The sequence below is a fragment of the Pelophylax lessonae genome (genome assembly GCF_965119305.1).
Source record: "Pelophylax lessonae genome assembly, chromosome: 4".
NCBI lineage: Eukaryota > Metazoa > Chordata > Amphibia > Anura > Ranidae > Pelophylax > Pelophylax lessonae.
The window spans coordinates 482,420,981-482,439,897 of NC_138771.1; the positions used below are offsets into that span (position 1 = coordinate 482,420,981).

An 18,917-nucleotide genomic window follows, 5' to 3' on the forward strand; every position below is an offset into this window, starting at 1 on the left:
CTTAGGCAATCCCGTCTTCAGTCATGAATACTGCTGCCAGACTAAGCCACCTTACCAACCACTCATTGTTTGCTATTGCTACCCCTCTCTGCCAATCCCTGTCGCCCACCGAATAAAATTCAAAACATTAATAACATACAAAACCATTTGCAATTCTGCCCAATCTTCTTGTCTCCAAAATATTATTATATATTATACAGGATTCATATAGTGCCAGCAGTTTGCACAGAGTTTTACAACATGAGGGCAGACAGTAGTTACAATACAATACAATACAATACAGAAGGAATCAGAGGACCTTGTTCGTTAGAGCTTACAATCTAGGAGGGACGGTCAGTTGATAGAAAAGGTAATAGCTGTGAGGGATGAGCTAATGGTAAAATCATCCAAGCCGTCCTCTCCGCTCCTACCAAGACCTCCTGCTCCCATGTTCATCTCCAGGACCTCTCCCATCCTCTGGAACTCCCTACCTCAATCTGGCTATCTCCTACTCTGTCCACTTTTAGGTGACCCCTGAAAACTCATCTCTTCAGGGAAGCTTATCCTGCCTTTAGCTAATAACTGAATCTTTCTCCCATCAGTTTATCCTTACAGTCATTACCTTTCGTTCCACCAGTTCCTCCTTATTGCATTGTAAGTTCCCAGAAGCAGGGTGCTCCTTACCCTCTTGTATTATTGTTGTATTGCCTCTCTAATATTGTAAAGCGCTGCGCAAACTGTTGGCGCTATATATATATCCCGTATTATAATAATAACTCCTATATCAGCCTCACCAGCTCTCTTTCTGGAGTCTATGGGGTTGATCTACTAAAACTGGGGTGTGTAAAATCTGATTCAGCTCTCCCTAGAAACCAATTATCTTCAGGTTTGTTTTGTTATAGCCTAATTTAACAAGCTGAAGTTAGAAGCTAAAATGGACAGCTGCGCCAGATTTTGCATTTTTAACTTTTAGTAAAGTGCAGTGCCGTTTGCACATGCGCAATGGGCAACCGGCTATGAAACCACAAGTGGTCACAGCCGGGTGCCCACAGTAAAGATGCCAGCGAGGAAGGACACGACTGGAGTAAGCACACCACTGGATCGTGGGACAGGTGAGTGGCTGTTTATTAACCACTTGCCGACCAGCCACCATAGTTTTACGGCGGCAGGTCGGCTCTGTCCCAAGAAGCGACGTACCTGCATGTCACTTCGTGAGACCACTAGTGGAGGCGCTGGCGTATTGCCCATTCGCCACAGGGGAAGCTGATCAGCAGTCCGGTGGCCGCGATTGCCGCCGGGCACCCGCGATCGCCCCCTGTGGAGATAGAACGGCAGTCTGTAGTGTAAACACAACAGACCGCTGTTTTGTCAGTTATGAACACAGGGATACGGTGTTCCTCTTATTTAGGAACAAAGGTCTCTGTGTTCATGCAGCAAGTCCATCCCCCACACAGTTAGAAAGCACCCCCTATGGACACATTTAACCCTTTTTATCGCCCCTGGTGTTAACCCCTTCCCTGCCTGTGTCATTAGTACAGTAACAGTGCATATTTTTAGCACTTATTACTGTAGAAATGTCACTGGTCCCCCTAAAAGTGTCAAAAATGTCAGTTAGATGTCCGATCTGTCCGCCGCAATGTCTCAGTCCCAAAAAAAAAAAAAAAAAAAAAAAAAAAAAATCGCTGATCGTAGCCTTTACTAGTAAAAAAAATAAAAAAAAATTACATAAATCTTTCCCCTAGGTTTGTAGACGCGATAACTTTTACACAAACCAATCAATATACCTTTATTGGGATTTTTTTTAAACAAAAATATGTAGCAGAATATAAACTGACCTAAAATGATGAAAAATATTGATTTTTTTCTTTTTTAATGGGAATGTTATATAGCAGAAAGTAAAAAATATTGTTTTCTTTTTTTCAGAATTGTCGCTCTTTTTTTTTTTGTTTATAGCGCAAAAAATAAAATAGCACGGTAGATAAAATACCACCAAAAGAAAGCTCTATTTGTGGGGAAAAAAGAACATCAATTTTATTATTAGGGAACAGCGTCGCAGAACCGTGCAATTGTCAGTTAAAGTAATGCAGTGCGGCATCACAAAAAATGGCCTGGTCATTAAGGGGGTAAATCCTTCCGGTCCAGAAGTGGTTAAAGTCAGCAGCTGCAGTTTTTATAGCTGCTGACTTAAAATTTTCACTACAGAGACTGGAGCTCTGCTTTAATACAAGAAGATGTTTTGCTTGTTCTAGAAGCAGCAAATTTGTATTGAGTGCTACAAGTAGGGGCCATTTACATATGTGCGATACGTTAAGTCATGCGTTCTCGCACTGGATTAAGGCAATTCATTGAAATAAGAGTTTCTGATGCACAAACACATCAGAATTATGGCATATGCCATAAGCTTTCCCCCACAAGGCATTATGGTGTGTTATTAGGAACTGTAACATATGCACATTGCCTCAGTGCATTGCTGTTCCATTCAAAATGAATGGCACCACAATGCATAAAAGAAGGTTATGCATGTTGCCAATGTGAATCAGCTCTTAAAGCAGAGTTTCACCCATTTTTTACATGTCCAATCATTAACATGCCTATCTGAAATGCTTTTATAAATGGCCTTTTATTTTGTAAATACCTTTTTTTGTATTACTTTCCTCAACACTTCCGGCTGCGGCCACCTAGGTGATTTTGTCACCTAATACCAAATTTTTGCGCAATTTCCCTCCTGGGATGTCCTCCGACAGGTTGCTATAGCAATGGAGCGGGAACTTCCACCGGCGCTTCAAATTGGGGGTGTGTTTTAAAGGAAGAGGAGACGTGCCAGCTTCACATTGAGGGATTGATTTGAAGGAAGACAGATGACCTCGGATGGTGCTAATATAACGGAGAAGAGATGGCCTCAAACTGTACTATATGAAGGAGCAGGGCCACTGATAGGGGGAGACCACCAGTCCTCCTGTAGTGGGCCCGGGCACACAGGGGGGCCCCAACAGCATGGGGAATCAGTGCGGTCGGGCGGAGGGGCAATTACAGAAGGAAACCCTGTGTGCCTCTCTGCAGCAGCTGAAAGCCAGTTTCTCCTTCTCCTGCCAGCTTTCAGCTGCTGCGGGGAGACACACAGAGCAGGGCATAGCTCCTGTATTCGCTTTTCCGACACTGATCCCCCTCCCTGTTCTGCCTGCTTCTGATTCCCCTCCCTGTGCGCCCCCCTTTCACTGTGCTCCCCCCCCCCCAATACTGCAGCGCTGCAGGCTTCCTTGTCCTTTAAAAAAATAACAGATTGTAAAAAAAAAAAAAAAAAATTAAAAAATTGTAATAACTAATTTTCAAAAATTGTAAAAATTGTCTATCATTTTTAAAAAATATATAATTTTTCTTTTTAAAATGTAAAAAACAATTAGTCCCCGTTCACACTAAGGCGACCTGTGAGGCGACCTGGTCGCCTCACAGGTCGCCGTAGGTCGCCTTCCATAGGGAAGCTGCGGACCCGTTCTAATAGGAGCGACACAAGTCACTCCGACTTAGAAAAAAGGTCCGGAGCTTCTTTGGGGCGACCCGGAGGTGACCGCCATAGACTTCAATGTTATGAAGTCCGTGGCGGCCGCTCCGAGGTCACGGCGTGCTGCTCGCACCGCGACCTCGGAGGTCGCCCCTGGAAGTCGGATCGCGGCAATGTGAACGGGGCCTAAAAGAGAGCCAATTCACACAGGTTCTCTGTTTGTGTCCAGTAATTATGATTTAAGTGTATTTTTTGTGAAAATATTATCTTAAAATATATGGGGGGGGGGGAAGAGGGGGTGTCCTGCTGGGTAGGCTGTACGGGGCCCCGTGATTTCTAACAGCAGCCCTGTGAAGGAGGACTACTGATATCAGATATACTACATAACTAATTTACTTACCGGCTCTTGTTTGGATCCAGAAGAATTAACAGAGCAGAAATACCCCGTAAACAGTTATGAGAAATGGACAGTGAAATCATTCAGCCCCCTGAATGATTTGCTCTCCTTGTGTAGATGGCACAGAGAAGATACTATTTGGACAAATCCACAAATTTCATCAGCTTTCTTCTGTGATCTTTAATGTGCTCAGTCCCGGTTTTCATCTGCTTACACGGGCCCACACATTTAAATGGCTATCAGACATGCATGTAATATCCAATCGATATTTAATCACCAAGATCCTGCCATTAAGATGCTGGTTGTAAATGCTTATTCCTTAGGGGTGGGAGAAGGTGATATCTCCAGCATCGGCTTATCCCAGAGGAAGGTACAATAAACAATGAATTTAGGCTCGTTTCCAGTCTGTCACAAGCTAAATTGGGCCATTCAATACCTATGATCATCTTCATGACCCCATTCTTACACAAATCTCAGGCAGTACTATGAAAACTGCAATATGATATAACCCCACAACAGTGTATCACAGTAATCACGGCAGCTGTCCCCTCAATATTTGCATGTGCTACATACAGGCTTTGGCTACATGAGCAATATAACCTTCCCCACTGATTTAACAACTTGTTGTTTGTAGTCATATCATACCTAGCAGATATAAAAATCAATGCCCATGAGATGATTGAGCTATTTGTTGAGAATCTCTCAGTAGCAAAGGGATTTAAATCTGGGCAGCCGTCAGCTTACTTAAAATACGTAATCAATCCAGACAGGACAGTCCTGTGTTACAAGTCGGATCCTGATAAATGCCAGAACACATACAGTATAAAAGTGGTATTTTCCAAATAGTAAATCTTCTACAGATACTGATTCAAGTCGTAATACAACTAACGGATATCAAGTACTTACCCACCGCTGACCACCAGGCTGAGGCCACTAAACTCAGATGTGGAGACTTTGATTACAACTAACTAAACAATTGCTGGCTGTAATGCAATGTGCAAAGATAAAGCAACAATTTAATGACGTAGATTAGTAGAAGAATAACTAAGGTATTTATGACACCTGGTGTTTGAGCACTACATCAGCTTATAAATTGTCCTGAAGATAAAAATAACCAGCAGATCACCATTATGCCAGCTAGAAGAAGTACATGCCCAGAGTATTTCTCTGTACTATATACAGTATAAGAATATTTGCATATACAGCTGGATTTCAGCTCACATTTTGCTAGGAGAGCTCACCCTCAGAACATAATACAGACAATATTCAACACTAAATATGCAAAATAATCATGAGTATATACAGATCACCTCATCACAACAGCCCACAAGGAAACATACCAGACACAAGTCTCTGTATGTACAGAGACAACTTAATCTTGATCACACCTGTCAAACACAAGGCTCGAGGGCTAAATCCGGCTTGCCATGCCATTTCAATTGGCCCTCGCACCTCTCCTGCAGCTGAGGAACCCCCCTTGTCTCCACTCCTATCTTGTGTGGGCGGCAAAGAGGACAGAACTCCTCCACCAGATCCTGCGCATCTCCTAAAGCCATGGAGAGGCTTGTCTCAGCAGTCGGCAGCAGGGAGGAGGACACTTGACAGATCCTGCGCCTCTTTGTGCAGCCGCAGTGACCCCTTGTCTTCGCCTCTCCTGGTCTCAGCATTCTGCAGACTCTGGCAGCTGGCTCCAGCCTTCTTCTGGTCCTCCTCCAGACCCCACACATTCTGCCCCCCCAGGTTTTCCCCTAGCTTTTTCTCAGCAGCAGTATAAGGTAAAGGGGGTTTGATATAAGCGAGGATGGGGGACTCATGACATCTGCCTATAATTATTACAGGAATAATACAATTCTATGACAGTTGACAAGGAGGGTATCATGCACAAAAAAAACTTTACTGCAGGCTGCTCAGATAGAACACCATGGCAGATATGACTGGCCCTTTGAGGGCAACCATAATACTGATGAAGCCGCAATGAAATTGAGCTTGACAACGCAGATCTACATGGTTCCACAATACAGGATAACCGGACAAGACTATCCACAGAAGGAACTAGAAATCACTTTATCCCTCTAGATTAGCCCACAAGACAGAATAACCAGACTGGATATGGTGGCATGCTCAGAAGAAACCAGAAATCCCTCTTCCTCCCTAGATGAGCCCAGAGTAGAGGATAACCAGACTGGCCATGGCAACATGCTCAGAAGAAACCAGAAATCCCTCTTCCTCCCTAGATGAGCCCAGAGGACAGGATAACCAGACTGGCCATGGCAACATGCACAGAAGAAACCAGAAATCCCTCTTCCTCCTTAAATTAGCCCAGACGACAGGATAACCAGACTGGCCATGCCAACATGCTCAGAAGAAACCAGAAATCCCTCTTCCTCCCTAGATGAGCCCAGATGACAGGATATCCAGACTGGCCATGGCAACATGCACAGAAAAAAATAGAAATCCCTCTTCCTCCCTAGATTAGCCCAGAGGACAGGATAACCAGACTGGCCATGGCAACATGTACAGAAGAAACCTGAAATCCCTCTTCCTCCTTAAATTAGCCCAGACGACAGGATAACCAGACTGGCCATGCCAACATGCTCAGAAGAAACCAGAAATCCCTCTTCCTCCCTAGATGAGCCCAGATGACAGGATATCCAGACTGGCCATGGCAACATGCACAGAAAAAAATAGAAATCCCTCTTCCTCCCTAGATTAGCCCAGAGGACAGGATAACCAGACTGGCCATGGCAACATGCACACAAGAATCCAGAAATCCCTCTTCCTCCCTAGAGGAGCCCAGATGACAGGATAACCAGACTGGCCATGGCAACATGCACAGAAGAAACCAGAAATCCCTCTTCCTCCCTAGAGGAGCCCAGAGGACAGGATAACCAGACTGGCCATGGCAACATGCACACAAGAAACCAGAAATCCCTCTTCCTCCCTAGAGGAGCCCAGATGACAGGATAACCAGACTGGCCATGGCAACATGCACAGAAGAAACTAGAAATCCCTCTACCTCCCTAGATGAGCCCAGATGACAGGATAACCAGACTGGCCATTGCAACATGCACAGAAGAAACTAGAAATCCCTCTTCCTCCCTAAATGAGCCCAGACAACAGGATAACCAGACTGGCCATGGCAACATGCACAGAAGAAACCAGAAATCCCTCTTCCTCCCTAAATGAGCCCAGACGACAGGATAACCAGACTGGCCATGCCAACATGCTCAGAAGAAACCAGAAATCCCTCTTCCTCCCTAGATGAGCCCAGATGACAGGATATCCAGACTGGCCATGGCAACATGCACAGAAGAAACCAGAAATCCATCTTCCTCTCTAAATGAGCCCAGACGACAGGATAACCAGACTGGCCATGGCAACATGCACAGAAGAAACCAGAAAGCCCTCTCCCTAGATGGGTTATTCTCTGTAAACCTAACAGATCAAAGACTAAATGCTACAAATATACAAAACACATGATCCACTGACAGCATGTAACAGAAAGAACCCACTGAAAATGTACAGATAAATAAAATATGTAAAAGGGAACTTACAAATAACCTGCTGGCAGTTCAGCGAGGTTTGGGAAGTAATCCACAAAGCTTTCTGCATACAGGATGTGATCATACGATGGTAATGGAGTGTACATGGGAGTGGACAGCAAGTTTCACCGAGCCATTTATGACGGCAAACACACCTAGATAAGAACAGTACACCATATAGAGGCAGAGAAAAGTTCTAAGTCAGGAGATAATACAGTTATAAAAGGACGACTTTGTACTCATCCATTGCAACAAGTGAAAACTGAGGGACAACCTAATAGTGACTAACCACAGATAACACAACAATTCAAAAAATGTCTTAAAAACGACAATAAAATCTCTGTATTTACAATTACAGAAATACGTGTAAATTGACAATAGGTAACTAAATATTTAGCATCCAGGAAAAAAAATGCAGCTGGTAGAATCTAAGCAAAAGATGAATTCCACTCTTCACATTACAGTATTTCCCATCAGGTCTGATATTTTCTCAGCTCCCCAAGAGGAACAACAATTAGAATCACCCTACGTCCAAAGTTTTCAGTGGACCTTCAGAGGTGTATATCTTATATTTTTAGTCTTCCAGCACGGCACACCCTAAAGCTGGTGCACTCAGCTCAGGGAAATAGACGGAGGGGAAGGAGAAGAGGCTGACCGAAGGGAAAGAGGAATTCAGAATTGGAAATAATCCAATAACCTGCCCAATTGTTTGTTCCTCCAGCAAGAAGTTGGCTGAAAGTTGTGTATGGGATTTACACACGAGATTGTTAGTCAGTCCTGGTTTCTATGGGATAGCTAGAAAAACAAACTGAAAAAAAAAGGGGTAACCTACAATCACAGGATAACCTTGGTCACTTACCCACTCACCGTAATAAAGTGGGACTCTATGGTCAAAAAACACAACATATAAATACAAAGGCAGATAAAAAAAACTGCAAAAAAGGACCATAGCACTGAGCCACCAAGGTATAGTAACCAGAGTGAAAAGAGGAACAACATACCTATAAGGAATTACAAAAAAAAAAACTTTATTAAATTACAAAAATCTTATACTAGAAGTACAAAAACAGAAGCCACCTTCCATCACAAATAAAACAGAGAACACTGTCTACAAAAAACAAAAGGGTGCATCCAGATGCCACACTTCTACATACAGTCCATACATGATTCCACCTGGGCACTATCCATACATACATGATTCCACCTGGGCACTATCCATACATACAGTCCATACACGATTCCACCTGGGCACTATCCATACATACAGTCCATACACAATTCCACCTGGGCACTATCCATACATACAGTCCATACACGATTCCACCTGGGCACTATCCATACATACAGTCCATACACGATTCCACCTGGGCACTATCCATACATACAGTCCATACACGATTCCACCTGGGCACTATCCATACATACAGTACATACATGATTCCACCTGGGCACTATCCATACATAGTCCATACATGATTACACCTGGGCACTATCCATACATACAGTCCATACATGATTCCACCTGGGCACTATCCATACATACAGTCCATACATGATTTCACCTGGGCACTATCCATACATACAGTCCATACATGATTCCACCTGGGCACTATCCATACATGATTCCACCTGGGCACTATCCATACATGATTCCACCTGGGCACTATCCATACATACAGTCCATACATGATTCCACCTGGGCACTATCCATATATACAGTCCATACATAATTCCACCTGGGCACTATCCATACATACAGTTCATACATGATTCCACCTGGGCACTATCCATACATACAGTTCATACATGATTCCACCTGGGCACTATCCATACATACAGTTCATACATGATTCCACCTGGGCACTATCCATACATACAGTTCATACATGATTCCACCTGGGCACTATCCATACATACAGTCCATACATAATTCCACCTGAGCACCATCCTCAGAGTGATGCTGCAGGTAAATTCAAGGGGTCAATCAAAAGAGCTGGGGAAATCTTTCTATGGGATATCCAATCATGGTGGGGGTTTTGGTGAAGAATGAGTAACTTTATGGCGCTTTTCCACTGCATGGAACCGAATGGTTCAGCTCGCTTTTGTGCTTTTCCACTGCTGGTACTGCATGGTATAGTGTAGGAACGGTTCGGTACGGCGGCGCTTTTCCACTGCATGGAACCCGAACGGTACGGCTCTCAAAAACAGTATCACCTCTATTGTGGTTCCAAGAGGTACCATACCCGGTACCATATTCCACAATCCTTTGCATGCAGTCCCTACTAGCCACTGATTGGTCAGAGAATTGTTGTTATCCCACCCACTTAACTTTAGTACTACTTTAGTGGAAAAGCAAACCATACCATACCGAACCGTTCCAACACCGTACCATGCGGTACCAGCAGTGGAAAAGCAAAATGGGCCAAGCAGGGCCGAGTAGAGCCGAGCCGGTACTTGCAGTGGAAAAGTGCCATTAGAGTGAGTTTCCTTGGCTGTTTTCTGCTGCGCTACATGTTGTAAAACATAACAGCGGACTTCTGGTCTCTTATGAAATTTAGCATCCCCGGCCTTACTTTAGATGCAAATTTTACTGTAAATCAGGACATCGGCCTGCAGAAATTACTTTGTTTATATCCATTTCAGTGAGCAGCTTAATAATTAGTAAATTACTTCTGTCTAAAAGGAACGCCAAGGATGCCAGTTTTTACCACTCTGTTGGACTTGACTGAACTGCCTTCAGTCATTTTGACCGTTCATCTGCATGTTACCACCTTTAAGAGTAAGCAGGAACCCCAAAATAACTGTTACACAAATTTATAAATCGGAGAGATTAGTGGCTCCTTCATTACATTCTATATGTGGACTAAGATTAAGAGCAGAGAGTATTTCACACATCTAAAAGTGGGTCTGCTGGACACTGAAAGAACATCAGCCCTGCAAGGATTGCTGAAAGAATATTCAGGACTTCCAATCTCCAACAGACTCCCACAAGCAAACATATATCTTTAATAAAAAAAAAACACAACTGCAAGACCCCATAACAACCAATCTGAAGTGCAGATGCATACTTACCAACTCTTCCGGATTTGCCAAGCTTTTCACGTTTTTTTAATAAGCTGTCCCGCCATGGCTGTGTATTGGGAATCAGAGCCATGGTGACATCTGCTCTGCCTCTCCTTGCACCCTCTCCAACATCCCCCCCCCCCCACCAGCTCTAATCCCCCTAGAACTCCCCTACTGTCAGATTCTCTTTCAGCTTTAGCTGCTGCAGGAGAGCCACAGGAGGATTGAATTTAGTGAATAAAAACCTGCATTGCTGTTCTGACCCCCTTCCTGTACTGGAAGCGCCAGCAGCACCAGTACCCCTTCTCCAGCACTGCCAGCTTTCCTTCCCACCAGCTTCAGCTGGAGGTCAAGGTTAGAATCAAAGGTGGGGGGGGGGGCTTGTAAACATGTCATGTTCACCAGCCCCTTCCTGACTGAACACAGTGAGTGATCGGTATTCATCACTGAAGCATATGAAACTGTGTTTACTATACTGTAGTTTGTATTAAATCATAGTAAAGCTGTGTTTACTATGCTTCAGTTTGTGAAAGAACAGGAGCCTCTGTACATAGGCCTCTATTCATTAATCTGCAGTGCAGCTGGGCTGCAGAGAAAGGTTATGAGGACTGTATGTCCTCAGTTTTTTCTTTTCTCTGTTTAAAAAAAAGACATCAGAGGTCTGTTAAGCCCCCCAACAGGGCTGTGAAAAGATATAAATAAAATTGTAAAAAACTAATAAAAACATAGTAAGGCCTTGTTCAAACAAGGCCTACTACAGCGTACACCGATGCGAGGCCATGTTTACCCACAGGGGGATGCACAGGTGTTCTATACATTACCATGGTTATGAATTGGGACACAGAGGCTGCATAGACAGACGCTGCTTTCAATTTGACATCCACGTGGGTGTGTTTCCCCACACTCATACTGTCTACTTTCAGGGTCAAGTCCCGCACGGACGTCAGCCTGCGAGCCGCAGTTGTGTCTGTGTAGCTACTGTGTTCCAACTGAAATCAATGAGACTGCCTGCATAGGGATGCAGAATACACATGTGGGCAGCCATTTATGGGTGTACGCTTTGTGAAAAAGACATTTGTAGTAATGTAGCAGGAATTTTATGTTATGCTGTTTTTGTGTCCACTTCTAGTAATTTTAGTATATTTTTGGTAAAATGGTGATTTGATAAACATGTGCAACAGTTACAGGGCTAAAAAAATAAATAAATAAATCTCTGGCATTTTTTTGTCTTCATTTTACAGGTCATGTGCTGTCAGAAAATGTGTGGGTCCTAAAAAAATTGTTCAAGAAAAATGATGACCTCCAGATTTTTAGGCTCCGTTCACATGTAGGCGTTTTGGGGCGTTTTTCTGCTCTAGGATCAGCTCTCAAAACGCCCAACAAGACAAATCCTATTCATTTCAATGGCCCCTGTTCACATCTGAGCGTTTTGACACCGTGAGCAAAACGTCCAATGCTCAAAAAAGTACATGAGCTTCTTTTTGGGCAGATTACAGGCGTTTTCCATTGGTCTCTATTCAATCTAAAAACGCCTGCACAAAAATCGCGGTAAAAATCGCGGTAAAATCGCGGCAAAATCACGGTAAAAACGCGCGAAAAACGCTACGCTCAGGTGTGAATGTAGCCTTAAAGCAATTTTGCCTATTTATAGTTTTGTGTAACCACTGACTTTTAGGCTCCATGTACACGGGACGTTATAAAAAACGTGCTGCAAAGCAAGTTCTGACGCCGGAAAAAGCAGCTGTTAAACGTGCTTTCAGTAGCTTTTTCCATTGGCGTTATTGCACGTTTGGCCACGTTGCTTTTAGCAGCGTTTTTTCTGCCTCCATTCAAAGTCAATGGTTCCCTACGGGAGCCTATTGGTTTGAATGGAAGTCGCACCGCAAGTCGGATGCGCGACTTGCGCTGTGAGAATCTTGAGGGGGAACTCCACGCCAAAAATGGTCCCCCCCAGGTTCCAAACCAGGCCCGGTATGGAATTTGAGGGTAGCCCCACGCCGTTTTTTCGCTGACATCCGATGTCCCATAGAGATACCAGACCCTCATCCGAGCATGAAGAGCGGACAGCAAAAGAGCAGAAGACCGGAGAGGGAGAAGACCAGAGCAGGAGAAGACTGGCTGAAGATTTTTAATAAACTTTCCAAAACGTCACCTGTCATTATTTCTATACACTGCCTTTTATGGGGTGAATGGGTAGGGGTACAGTGTACCCCATACCCATTCACATAGGGAGGGGTCCGGGATCTGGGGGGCCCCCTTGTTAAAGGGGGCTTCCAGATTCCAATGAGCCCCCTGCAGACCCCCACAACCACCGGCCAGGGTTGTGGGGATGAGGCCCTTGTCCTCATCAACATGGGGGCAAGGTGCTTTGAGGTGGGGGGGTGCAGATCTCCCCCTGCCCCAAAGCACCAACACCCCCCCCCCCCATGTTGAGGGCATGTGGCCTGGTATGGTCCATGGGGGGGTGGGGCCGCTCGCTCGTCCCCTCCCCCTTCCTGCCCTACCGGGCTGCATGCTCGGATAAGGGTCTGGTATGGGTTTTGGGGGGACCCCACGCCGTTTTTTCGGCGTGGGGTTACCCTCAAATTCCATACCGGACCCGAAGGTTGTGGAGTGCCCCCTTAAGATTCTCACAGCGCGCATCCTGATCCGACTTGCGGTGCGACTTCCATTCAAATCAATAGGCTCCCATAGGGAACCATTGATTTTGAATGGAAAAAAAACGTATAACGTGGCTGAACGTATGTTCATCACGTTCGGTCGTGTTCAGCTGCGTTTCTGCGTTTCAAACGCCAGGAAACACACGTTCGAACGCAAATAATTGCGTTCCAAAAAACGTCCCTGAACTCAACTGCCTGCAAATGACTGTAAAGGACCCTGTGTACATGGACTAAGATAACATAGAGGTGGGTTCAGGGGCTTCTAAAAAAAACTGCCCAACTGCTCCTAAGCGGCCATTTCCAACGTCCCGTGTACATGGAGCCTTACGGTTTTGCAAAAAGGTGCAATTTAAAATGTACAAATATGTGGTATTTATTACCTCTTAGCAGGAATTTTGTAAGTTTTGTTGTGTTTGTGTCCACTAATAATAATTTTCGTGTATTTTCTTGCAAAAACACCTTTGCAACTATCGTGAGGCCTAGAAAATCAGTAGCACATTTTCTTTTATTCTACAGGTCATGTGCTTCCGCAAAATATATGGTTTGGGAAAAACTACAAAAATGGTCTGCCCATCGGAGTTTAAAGAGGAAGTAAACCCTCCTCTACAACTTGTACCTATAGGTAAGCCTTATTATAGTCTTACCTATAGGTACTGTAAATATCTCCTAAACATGCACCGTTTAGAAGATATTTACCTTACATGCAGCCAGTGACGTCACTGGCGCGTGCGCTCTGAAGGAACGGCCGCTGGTGCCGTTCCTTCAGAGTCCCGTGCCGTGACCATCGGCTCCCGTCACCGCGGCTTCGGCCAATCAGATGGCCGGATGCCGCGATCCTGGAAGACGGACGACTGGACATGTCGCCCATCATACAGGTAAGCGGACGGCACGGCGGGGGCTCGTTCTAAGGTAAGTAGTTCATAATGAGCTAGTATGCGATGCATACTAGCTCATTATGTGTTTCTCTTTCAGGTCGAAAAAAAAAAAAAATGTTTGTATGGGTTTACAACCTCTTTAAGGCCCCTTTCACACAGGCGGACTGTTCAGATCCGCCTGTCCGTTATTTTGGCGGATCTGAAAGAATGCCCCATGCATCTCTATGGGACATCGGATGTCAGCGGAGACATGTCTGCTGACATCCGATCCGTCAAATCTGAACTGATGGAAACCCTATTTTCCATCCGTCTAGCGGATGCGATCGGACAGAGGGTCCGTTCTCATCCGATTCCCCCATAGAGAACAGCGGGGACCTGACAGCTCTGTCTCGGAGACAGAGCTGCCATCCGCCGATGGACTCTACAGTGTGAAAGGGGCCTTAAAGTGCAGCGTAGGGCCTGGCAACGAAAGGCTAAAGCCTCGTACACACACAATCAGATTATTGGACGAATTTTCTTTTTTGTTGCATGCTAGTCTCATATGGAAAGTGAAGAGGTTAATTTCATACGAAAATTCTCGTACAACAAAATTCAACTTCAGAAGTGATGTCATGTGTTGAATTGTTTTGTATGAATTCTTTCGTTTCTGAGCATGCCTAGTCTTGCTCTTATGATTTTTTTTCAGATGAAAACTGTACTAATTAAACGAAAATGGGATGTTGTGTTCACGTACGATAAAAATTTTATAGCCTGCACATCCAGTTTTTGTTGTCCAAAAATTTGTAAATCGGCTGTCGAAAGCACTATACTAATGAACCGAAAATCGCAGATCATTCATCAGACGAAATTTTACTTCCGATTTTCTTATCATGTGTACAGGCCTTTAGGCATTCCCATTCCCTTTTCTTTCATGTATTCAGGGACCACATCTGGAAGGTGGTGTGAGCGTAGTTCTTGTTTTGAGAAGCATGTGCGGAGGTAAACTTATACAGTATTGGTTTATGGTGAGGGAGTTGTAGTGCGGAAAATTCAGTCATGATGGGGGTTATGTGTGGAATATTTGGTTGTGGTAGGGCTTTAGTGTGGAATATCCAGTTGCGGTGGGGGTTGTAGTGCAGAATATCTGTTATTGTGGGGGTTGTAGTGCAAAAATATCCAGTCACTGGATATATCACTTATATAGGACCATCAAAGTGGCTAAGTCCCAGCTGTATACTTGGGTCTCTGGTATAAAATATTATTCTGTGTCACAAGGAAGGCACATACAGGCAAAGCAATAACTTTTGACAGGCTGATACAAATTTTAGAGTAGGGGGACACAGATAAGGGATTCAGATAATCCGAAGAGATAATTGCTGCACCCCCACCTCAGACATCTCCCACCTATTATGGAAGTAGACTGGAGCCAGTAAATACATACATAGTATAGCACTGGTTGCTACGGGTTACAGCCCTATAGAAACATATACTGGTGAGTGGACTCACTGGATGCCTTTGCTGCCATTTTGCTATGAGCTGGGCATCCACTGTGCCCCCAAGTGCCTTTAAGGAGAGTTGGGCTACCTCCCGGTTTACCTGCCCCCTAGCTATCCATTAGAGTGCATGTGCTTCCACTGTGGAGACTCTCATAAATTTACAGGAGTTAGGACTGCAGGTAATACAGGGTGCCTTGAAGCGGCCCTGCAGGCTTACACATGCGTTTGCAAATGTGTGCTAACTAAACCCCTGTTTTTAACGCATACTGTTAGTAAGCAAACTGGTTGGTGAATGAAGCTGGGAATTTTTTCTGTTTTTGTCTCGCATGCGTTGCCCGTACATGTGCTCTTTGCTATAAAGGCCAGGTATAGGTTGTTTGTAAGGCAAGGTTCAAAGACACTGTGAAAGGACTCAAATCAGCATTCTATTAGGCATGGTAAATTAGTAATAAACACAGCTCACATATTTACTAAAATTACTGCAAACTGTCAGCACAACCATGAATATTGCATCATAGGACTAAATCTGAGAAACCACACAAAATCTTTCATGACAAGGCAGCTAAATGATGGAAGTAGGCAGAAGAAAGCACATTCTACACCAGGGGTGCCCAACCGGTGGCCTACAGAGCTCTCTGATGTGGCCCCCAACCTCCTTCTCTGGCATGGCGGGTCAGGGTTGCCAACCTGCCACCCAGAGCATCAGTGTTATGGATGGAGTTAGGGGGAAGAGGAAGCATGGAATTGCAGATAGCTGCATGAGCCAATGCTTCTCTATAGTGCCGGTTCCTGTCCCAGGTGGAGTGATACCAAGTGCACTCCGTCTAGGACAGCAACATTTCTACAGCCAGTACACCCCATAGTTTATTGTGGCCCGCAGCTATTACCAAATCACTTATGTGGCCCTCACTCTTCAAAAGGTTGAGCACCCCTGTTCTAGACCATGCTCTCAGCACTGTGTGCTGCACTACTGAGCAGAGGTGCGCACATTGCTATCCAGCAAGGCACAGTGCTGAGCACTATCACTAGACAAAGATGCGCGCGCACACAAAGCTGACCAGCAGAGACGTGATGCGGAAATGTGCGCACAACATTACCCAGCAAGACACAGCGCTGATCACTATTATCCAGCAGACATGCAACATTACACACAAAGCTACCTAGCAGAGACGAGGCACTGTGTGCACAACGCTACCCAGCAGCAAAAACCCAGTACTAAGCACTTTTACCAAGCAGAGATGCAAAACTACGCGCACAATGCTACCCATCAGAGATGAAGCACAGACAGAGAACTATGCACTGTGCACACAGCAAAATCCGACAGAGACGTGGTACCATGCACACAACACTACTGAGCAGAGAAGCAGCAGTGTGGGCACAAGGCTGAGCACTATCACCCAGCAGAGACCGGACACTGCACAAAACACTGCCCAGAAGAGATATGGCAGTGTGCACACAACGCTATCCAGCGTACACGTAGCAGTGTGCGCACAACACTATCCAGCAGAGAGAATCACCTTGCACACAACACTACCCAGCAAGACAAAGTGGGCACAAGATGCTGCCCAGCAGAGATGCGGCAGTGTGCACATACAGCTAGCCAGCACAGACGTGCACACAACACTATCCATTAGAGATGTGGCACCACGTGCACAACGTACCCAGCAAGACAGTACTGACTACTATTATCCAGCACAAATGCAATATTAAATGCATAACACAGCAGCAGAGGCATGGCACTGTGCGCACAACACCACCCAGCAGAGGCATGGCAATGTGCGCACAACAATACCAAGCAGAGGCATGGCACTGTGCGCACAACACCACCCAGCACAGGCATGGCACTGTGCGCACAACACCACCCAGCACAGGCATGGCACTGTGCGCACAACACCACCCAGCACAGGCATGGCACTGTGCGCACAACACCACCCAGCACAGGCATGGCACTGTGCGCACAACACTACCCAGAAGAGGCATGGCACTGTGCGCACAATACTACCCAGCAAGACACAGTTCCAAGCAGAGAAGCTACACTGCGCACACAATGTTAGAGACGCAGCACTCTAAACAACGCCACCCATCAGAGATGAAGCAGTGGACACACAATGCTACCCAGCACAGATGCACTATGCACACAGCTCTATCCAGCAGAGATGCAGCACTGTAAACACCCTATTACTCAGCAGAGACAAAACTGTGTACACACAGCAGAGGTGCAAAATTGTGCACACAGTGATGCCCAGCAAGACATGGTGATGAGTACTATTGCCCACTAAGGCTGTTTTCACATCTTTTCATGTCCTTGTTTGTCTATTTCTAATCCATTTTTAACGTCCTTTGTAGTGCATTGACATTTGTTTTCTTTATGCGGTTGTGGTGCATTTTTGATGATTTATAAAGTGTTTTCATGCGTCATGAACTTTTTTTATTTTGTATTTTGCCAGCAAGGATTGGGCTCTTGCAGTGACAATGTTGAGGAACTTTGGAAGGATCTACTTCCAGGGGGTATACAGTATGTGCACTTTCATGCATTGCCATAGACTTTTATGGGACTCACAACGCACGAAAACACACAGTAAAATGGACATGCCTCATTTTTCAAAATGCAGTGTGTGTGAACAGCCTCATTGGGTAACATGTTCCAATGACACATCTGTTGTACGTAGATGTGTAAACGGGGGACTAATAAACATGTGTCAGGAGCACAAAGGGCACACACATCAGTACACGATTACTCAGCAGAGGACAGGACACACGTTGACACACAGCCACCCCCAGCACTACACACACAGCTACCCAAAAATACAGTGTCTTAGTAAATAAGGCACAGGCCACATGCAATTATCAAAGGCAGGTGGGGGCCCAGGGCCACTTACCAGCCCAGAAGGTGACCAGTACTGCGTACATAAAGGGATGCTGCCTCTTACCTGTTCCTGGAAGCGCTCATTAATCATTAATGCAGGACAGGAGTCAGAGGGTGGAGACACCAGCAACAGGGACTTAACCTGTCGCTGACTGTCAGTTAACGTTCACAACCCAATTAAAGCTACAACCAGAGCTTCCATTAAGAGCTGTGTTCAGAACTCCCACACTGGAGAAGAAGAAAATCTTAAAGACTTCAAGAAAGCTGTTAGAAGCTTTTTACATACTTTGTAAATACTTGCTGAGCACAATGCCCTACAGACTAGTGCCATGGTACAGCAGTGCACAAGCCCTCATTGTACATTGCCCGAGGCATCAGACCGCAACACCCTGAATTGCAAAACAGACCTACAACTGCTGACCTGCAACTGCTCCAGTCTGTACAGAGGTCATTTAATCTTTTGGTAAGGTGTGCTTGTGTTCTGCCTGAATACATGTGAAGGACCTGAATACATGTGAAGGATTGGAATCTTAGCACTCCCACTGCTCTCACTGCTGGGAA

General features: G+C 45.1%; 1 protein-coding gene across 3 annotated transcripts in view; it reads right to left on the reverse strand.

Annotated features, from left to right (window-relative positions):
- Positions 1–18,444, reverse strand: part of EPS8 (EGFR pathway substrate 8, signaling adaptor) — a 119,532-nt gene extending 101,088 nt beyond the window's left edge. Inside the window, exon 1 of one of the 3 annotated variants that reach the window (XM_082255699.1) lies at positions 18,421–18,444. The gene's annotated coding sequence lies outside the window, so the exon portion shown is untranslated. Of the gene's footprint in view, positions 1–18,369; positions 18,400–18,420 lie in introns of those variants that run through there. The other 2 variants (XM_082255696.1, XM_082255687.1) reach the window with 2 other exon arrangements.
- Between the last annotated feature and the right edge of the window lie 473 nt (positions 18,445–18,917).